The 8508-nt window shown below is 38.1% G+C and overlaps 1 pseudogene; it reads left to right on the top strand.

The window, feature by feature from the left end:
- The first annotated feature begins 1030 nt into the window (after window positions 1-1030).
- Window positions 1031-2116, top strand: LOC100354767 (zinc finger protein AEBP2 pseudogene; annotated as a pseudogene).
- Window positions 2117-8508: the final 6392 nt, after the last annotated feature.

The raw sequence follows: 8508 nt of genomic DNA, 5'->3' as shown, positions 1-8508 counted from the left end.
CCTTAAGCATAATGATCTCCTGTTGCAACAATTTTGCTGCAAAAGATAGGATCTCATTCCTTTGTTATGGCTGAGTAGTAATCCATTGTGTATGTATACCACATTTTCTTTACCCAGTCATCAGTTGATGGGCATCTGGGCTGATTCCATGTTTAGCTATTGTGAATTCAACTGCTCCAAATATGAAGGTACAAATAATTATTTCATATGCTGATTTCATTTCCTCTGGGTAAATTTCCAGGAATGGGATGGCTGGATCATACAGTAGATCTATTTTAAGATTTTTGAGGAATCTCCATATTGTCTTCCATAATAATTGTGCCAGTTTATGTTTCTACCAACAGTGTTATTAGGGTACCTTTTTCTCTACATCATCAGCAGGATTTATTATTTTTTGATTTTTGGATTATAGCTTGTTCTAATGGCAGTGATGTAAAACCTCACTGTGATTTTTATTTGAATTTCACTGATGGCTATTGATCCTGATCATTTTTTCATGTGTCTGTTGGTCATTTGTATTTCATTCTTTAAAAAATGCCTGTTCCCATCCTTCCATTTCTTAACTGTATCACTTGTTTTGTTGTTGAGTTTCTTAAGTTCCTTCTATAGTTTGGATATTAATCCTTTATTGGAAGCATTTGCAAATATTTTCTCCCATCCTTTTCTTGCCTCTTAACTTTGTTGAGTATACCCTTTGCTGTGCAGAAGCTTTTTGACTTGATGTAATCCCATTGTCTGTTTTTGCTTTTATTGCCTGTGGTTCTGGGAACTTTCCCAAGAAGTCCGCCTAGGCCAATGTCTTGCAGAGTTTTCCCCTAATAATTTGATGGCTTCAGGTGGTTCAGCTATTTTTGTTTTAAAGATTTCTTTATTCACTGAAAATCAGAGTTTCTTTCTCCTATTTGCTCATATAAGGTGCACTAAAATATTCTGAACTATAGTTTTCCCACTATACTATATAACAATAGGAAGATCAAATAGTTATAAATCATAGTTACAAATCATACAAGTCACTAGCCATCGCGGCCATTTGCAGAGTGAACCAGTGGGAGGAAGAGCTCCGTGAACTCTGCCCTTTAAATAAAAAGGGGTTGCCTTCGCTGGAGACCAAACCCCTGAGCATAAGCAGTCTATAATGGATGTAGACAGCACAATTTCCAGTGGGCGTTCAACTCCAGCAATAATGAATGGACAAGGAAGCACTACTTCTTCAAGCAAAAATATTGCCTATAATTGTTGTTGGGACCAGTGCCAGGCTTGCTTCAACTCTAGCCCAGATCTGGCAGATCACATCCATTCCATACATGTAGGTGATCAGCGAGGAGGGGTATTTGTTTGCTTATGGAAAGATTGCAAAGTATATAACACTCCATCAACAGTCAAAGTTGGCTACAGAGGCACATGCTGACGCACAGTGGAGACAAACCTTTCAAGTATGTTGTTGGCGGCTGCAATGCCAGCTTTGCTTCTCAGGGAGGGCTAGCTCGCCATGTACCCACACACCTCAGTCAGCAGAACTCCTCCAAAGTTTCTAGCCAGCCAAAGGCCAAAGAAGAATCTCCTTCTAAAGCTGGAATGAACAAAAGGAGGAAATTAAAGAGCAAAAGACGACGTTCATTACCGTGACCACATGATTTCTTCGATGCACAAACACTGGATGTGATAAGACATCGAGCCATTTGCTTTAACCTCTCAGCTCATATAGAAAGTTTAGGGAAAGGCCACAGTGTTGTTTTTCATAGTACTTTAATAGCTAAGAGAAAAGAGGATTCTGGAAAGATAAAGCTTTTGCTTCATTGGATGCCTGAAGACATTCTGCCAGATGTCTGGGTGAATGAAAGTGAACGACATCAGTTAAAAACTAAAGTAGTTCATTTATCAAAGCTACCCAAAGATACTGCCTTGCTTTTGGACCCAAACATATACAGAACAATGCCACAGAAGAGGGTTGAAGAGAACTCTGATAAGAAAAGTGTTCAATTTGTATTTAAGCAAACAGTGAAGGACATTTGCAATCAACTAAAAATTTGTCTATCAAATTAGGGCTGAAAATTACTGTTACAGAGTGCTGCAGTATGTATGGTGGCTCCCTTTTCAGGACTAGGGCTTCCTCTTGGAGTACAGTATATTAATATTTACCTATATAATTCATCTGTTAATGGTTTTTGAAAAACCTCTATTTCAAATTATTTGAATAGTCTTTGTATTTTCATTTTTTTTTTGACAGGCATAGTGGACAGTGAAAGAGAGAGACAGAGAGAAAGGTCTTCCTTTTTGCTGTTGGTTCACCCTCCAATGGCCACCACGGCCGGCGTGCTGCGGCTGGCGCATCGCGCTGATCCGAAGCCAGGAGCCAGGTGCTTTTCCTGGTCTCCCATGGGGTGCAGGGCCCAAGTACCTGGGCCATCCTCCACTGCACTCCCGGGCCATAGCAGAGAGCTGGTCTGGAAGAGGGGCAACCGGGACAGAATCTGGCGCCCTGATCGGGACTAGAACCTGGTGTGCGGGTGCCGCAAGGCGGAGGATTAGCCTATTGAGCCACGGCGCTGGCCCAAAGTTGGTTTTGAAAAGGAAAATAAAATCATTTTCTTGCTTGCTAAGCAAGAAGCCATATGGATATTTGTTTTTTACTTACAGAAATGGAAATATGTGTAACTTGTTAGTATTGTATCAGACAAATGTTGCATAGAGATAATAGAACATTGCTTGTAAATAATTCAGCAGATTTGTAATATATTTTTATATTATGAAATGTACTGTAGATGTTTTTCTAGAGGCATGAAAGTTGAATGTACATATTATGGTAGAAATAATATTGAAGGATATTGTAATTCACTAGTGCTGCCAGAGGAATTGTTAATAAAGCACCTTCTTTAACAATAAATGTCTTTTGCAGACTTAAGGGACTATGTACTACTGTTAATATCTATAAGAACAAAACACATTGAACATCCTTCCAGAAAGTCTTTGAGGGAGGACCTACACCCATAATAGAATTATGGCACTCATTTCTGACAGTGACCGTGAAATCCATTATTTCCTTGCTGTTGGAAGGACATATTGTAAAGTTTGTGGTTATATGCAGTTAAACTGCAGAAAATACTCCTGATTAAGGAGTTTTTACTTTACTACAATGATATAAAAACCAGCAGTTTTAACACTAAATTTTTTAAAAGAAAGAGTAGACAAAAATATAGAAGTAAGCCTTTGGTTCCAAAATGGGAAAGGTTCCATGATACTTAAGTCATTTCTCATTTGCTTTAAAAAACAAAAAATGAATAAAAATTATGGGAGACTTTATTAATTAACAATAGGGTAAAGAGCTATATATGTGAAATGAGTCATATAAAAGTAAATGAAGTGCAAATAAAAAGCACTGCTATAAGACATTCTGGAATGGTTGTTTAATAAGGGTATTATCCATACCATCTGTAGCAAATGTGATTTATTTTTGAAAAGAAAAGCAGTGTGTTTTCTTACTTTTTTGTTTTCTTTTGCTTAAGCACTGCATCAGTTGCTTTATTCTGTATCTGCGAAGTAATCTGCGATCTCCTTTGTTCTGTTTAAGTTTTGATTTGTTATAACATTGCCAAATAGAAGTGTTTCAGATATATAGTTTGTACCTGTATTTTTATTTTATTGCCTCATGTTCTTGTTAGTCATTTTTAATTGACCGATGATTGTAGACCTTGCCTGAGTATTTTTTCCAATAAAACAAACAAATTGCATTTAGCTTCAAATTGTAACAATTTAAGTAAATTTTAAAATGACATCTGAAAATATACAGCTAATATTCTTTAGGGACACAGAGAATAAATTAGTTTTTTTCCATTGTGTAGAAATACTTAGGTGTCAAAACCAAATTTCCTGGTTATTGATGACCTGCTGAGTATGTTATCATTCATGATGGTTTTCTGCTTGTCTGACTTTACTTTAATAGTATTACTGTCATACCAAAAAGAATTAGTACTTAAAATGAGGTTGTTTTATATATGTATACATATATACACGTATTCCAATTATGATTGGGAAATAAGTGAAAATCTTAACTCGTGTAATCATGTATTAAATCTCTACCCATCTTTATTGTTCCTTCTACTCCCAAATGTGACGTCTGTAGTAATCTATCCCTATTCCAAGTCCACGTGTATTCGGTTGCTAGATAAACTGCAGCCTTCCTGAATAAGTGCTCTTCCATGTGTTATCTGTGACAGCCTTCTCCCTGCAAAGCCAGAAGTGAATAGCAAGCTCTTAAGGTCCACAACCCTAAACTAGTTACTCTGGGGTCCTAAGGAAAAGTTCATTGGTGCTTGGTCTAACTAGTAAAATTTTTGAAAAAATGGACTTAGACTACACACCTTGGATTTTGATGCAGTGGTACTGATCTTGATGACATGCCAGTATAGTAAATTTCAATGAAAACTGATAGACCTTTAGTAAATACTACTTTTTTAAGTATCCACAACAAATGATCTTTTTGGAAAACATTTTACATTGGATTTCTTAATAGGTATTAATAGTCCACTCTTTCACCATTTGTATTTTTGTATTTTGTTTTACAAAGTAGGACTAAATAAGAAAATCAGATACGTTTGAACCATAAGACACATCTGCTTTATCTAAAAGAATATTGAAGTGGAAAATATTGTAAAATTTAAAGTTGTTTATTTTTCTAATAAACATTTTCATATATGAATTTTCCCTAAAGTAGAACACATTACTTTCAGATTTTAGATGAAATTAAAATTGACAGTGATTAACTGTCAATGCATGTTTTAAAATCCTGTTTCATTCATTAAAAGCATTGATAATCAAAAAAAAAATCATACAAGTCAGATCTAACCCTGATTGGTACCCATTATCCAAATTCCACCTATTCTCCATCCCTCCCAGCCTCTAGTAATCCCATTCTGTGTTCAGATTGAAGCTTTTTTATAGCTTCCACATATGAGAAAGAATTTGTGGTATTTGTCTTTCTGTGTCTGATTTATTTCACGTAGCATGAAGTCCTTCAATTCCATTTATTTTACTACAAAAATGACTGATTTTAATCTTTTATTATGGCTGAATAATATTCCATTCTGAATACATATACATTTCCTTTACTAATTCATATGATGATAGGCACCTTGATTGAGTCCATATATTGGCTACTGTAAATAGTGCTGCAATAAACACAGTGGAGCAGGTATATCTTTGATACGATGATGTAATGTCTTTGGGGTATGTACCCAGCAATAGGATTGTTGGATCATGTAACAGGTTTATTTCTAGTTTTTTAAAAAAGATTTTAGTAGACCTTATCGTTTTCAATTTGAAATGTGGAGTTACAGAGAGAACCAAGGAGAGAGAGAGAGAGAAAGAGAGAGAGAAAGAGAGAGAGAAAGAGAGAGAGAGAGAGAGAGAGAGAGAGAGAGAAAGGGAGAATATCTTCCATTCACTGGTTCACTCCCCAAATCACCACAATGCCCATCCTGAGCCAGGCTGAAGCTAGCAACCAGGAGCTTCTTCTGGGTCTCCTACATGGTGCAGAGGCCCAGGACTTGGACCATTCTCCATTGGTTTCCATCAGGGAGCTGGATTTGAAATTGAACATCTAGGCTTCTAACCAGCATTATTTCTAGTTTTTAATAGTAATCTATGTATTATTTCCCATTGTTGCTGTACTAATTTACATTTCTACCACAGTATATAAGAGTTCCCCTTTTTCACATCCTCACCAGAATTGCTTGTTTTATTTTTGATAGTGGCCATTCTCTCAGGAGTGGAGTGCTTTCCCATTGTGGTTTTTATCTGCATTTCCCTGATGACTAGATATATTGAGCATTTTTTCATGTATTTTTTCCATTTGCATACCTTTTTTTGAAAATTGACTGTTCATGTCCTTTGCCTTTTACTTAACGGGATTGATTGCATGTTTTTGTTTTTCTTTTGGTTGAATTTTGAGAGCAAGAGTGAGAGAGAAAGAGAAAAAAGTGAGAGAGATCTTCCATTCACTGACCCACTCCCTAAAGGCTCACAGAAACCACATCTGGGCCAGGCCAAAGCCAGAGCCAGGAACTGCATCCCATCCTGGTCTTCCACATGGATATCAGGGCCCCAAGTCCTAGGGCCATCTTCCGCTGCCTTCTTGGTGTATTAGCAGGGACTTAAATTGGTGCTACCATGTGGGATTCGCTGGCATTGCAAGCGGCAGCTTAACTACTGCACCACAATGTTGGCCCCTGATGTGATGTTTTAGTTACTGCTTCAACCTCACTACGTGTTACTGGATTGTGTAGATTTTCTCTGTCTGACTAGGTTAATCTTGGTAGGCTGTATGTATCCATTTATTTATCAATTTCTATGGGAAATTTAATCCATTTACATTCAAAGTTACAGAAAAGAACTAATGTCATTTTATTAATTGTTTACTAATTATTTTATATATTCTCTGGTTGTTTCTACCTTTCTTATCACTTATCTTTTTGTTTTGATAGCTTTAGATTATAAGATTGGATTCTCTTCTTTGTACACCTGCTCTGTTAGTGAATTTTGTACTGTCATGTGTTTCCATGATGGTTGTTATGATCCCTTTAATGATAATATAGGACTCCCTTTAGGATTTTGTAGCAATGAATTCTCTGTTTTTGCCAGTCTGGGAGGTACTTTATTTATCCTTCACTTCTTTTTTTTTTTTTTTTTTTTTTGACAGGCAGAGTGGACAGTGAGAGAGAGAGACAGAGAGAGAAAGGTCTTCCTTTTTGCCGCTGGTTCACCCTCCAATGGCCGCCGCTGCAGCCGGCGCACCGCGCTGATCCTGGCAGGAGCCAGGAGCCAGGTGCTTTTCCTGGTCTCCCATGGGGTGCAGGGCCCAAGCACCTGGGCCATCCTCCACTGCACTCCCTGGCCATAGCAGAGAGCTGGCCTGGAAGAGGGGCAACCGGGACAGAATCCGGCGCCCCAACCGGGACTAGAACCCGGTGTGCCGGCGCCGCAAGGTGGAGGATTAGCCTATTGAGCCACGGCGCCGGCATCCTTCACTTCTAAAAGATAGTTTCTCTGGATATAGTATTCATGGTTGGAAGGTCTCCTCTCCTCTCCTCTCCTCTCCTCTCCTCTCCTCTCCTCTCCTCTCCTCTCCTCTCCTCTCCTCTCCTCTCCTCTCCTCTCTTTTCCCCTTGAATTGAACAGTGGTTGGTATAATGGCCCAAGACCCCTTTGAGGCATGCTTTGAACAATCCCTGTATCTTGGAATTTTTCCAGATTATCCCAAATGCTTAAATTTAGTCAATTCATCTACCAGTGGAGTGAAACTATAGACAACTCTCAGCTTCTACACCTCTTTATCCTGCAACTAAAACATTCTACATTGCTCATTATTTAACATTTTTGTCTTTATTCTACAGGTGGAGAAAATAGTAAACTTTATGAATATCGTGGACCTTTTGTGGACCAGCCTTTGTATGCCTGATAAACATATTTGTTATTTTCCTCTGCAAAGATACAAGATCAAAGTATTTCTTCCAATAAGAAAGCTTAACAAGGCTTTCAGAAACCAATTCATGCTCCATGGTTATGACACTGGCTGATGAAGACAAGAGGGGCTTCCGGTAGCCATGGCGCCAAACTGAATCACTTCCTTTTAGAATCTGTGAGACTTATATCATTGAACACAGAGAGAAATATACATATATATTTTAAGGATTTATTTATTTACTTAACAGAGTTACACAGAGAGAGAAGGGGAGGCAGAGAGAGAGAGAGAGGTCTTCTATCCACCAGTTCGGATGGAGCTGAGCCCATCCGAAGCCAGGAGCCAGGAGCTTTTTCCAGGTCTCCCATGCAGGTGCAGGGACCCAAGGACTTGGACCATCTTCTAATGCTTTCCCAGGCCTTAGCAGAGAGCTGGACCGAAAGAAGAGCAGCTGGGACTTGAACTGGAGCCCATATGGGATGCGGCACTGCTGATCAGGACTTTAACCTGCTGTGCCACAGCACTGGCCCCAGAGAGAAATATATTGAAACACACACACACACACACACACACTTCCTCCACAGACATTTTCTAGCTTAACAAATGATCTCACATATAAAAATTCTCAGCAATTATTTTTATCATAGTAGTATTGTTTTTGGATAGATTTTTGAAACTACAATAATTTCTGACTAGTGATAGAAATGATGGTTCTAATAAATCTCTACAAGGGATGTACTTGTTTAATTAATAGTTGTGAATTGTTTTTGTGTATCTACTATTTGAGAGGCACTGTGTTAGTACTAAGAATATAGACTTCAATCAGAATGTTTCCATAAAAAAGAAGACTTGCTAAAATCACAGGATGTGATCAGCAGTATCAGAGATTTGAATAACATGCTTTATAGGAGGAAGCAGACCTCCATATGAAAGTGACATTTCCCTGAATTTGTAGTGAGCCATTCAGCCTCACTCTTAGTCTCTTCCTTTGGTGGGATGCATTGCCAAATTTACTGTGCTATGTGAGAACCCCCAATTTTTTTCCTATTAAT

This window comes from Oryctolagus cuniculus, chromosome 6 (genome assembly GCF_051225735.1).
Source record: "Oryctolagus cuniculus isolate XC-2025 breed Fujian yellow rabbit chromosome 6, ASM5122573v1, whole genome shotgun sequence".
NCBI classification, from domain to species: Eukaryota; Metazoa; Chordata; class Mammalia; order Lagomorpha; family Leporidae; genus Oryctolagus; species Oryctolagus cuniculus.
Note: the sequence above shows the minus strand (reverse complement) of the source record. Positions and strands in the feature narration are given on the sequence as shown.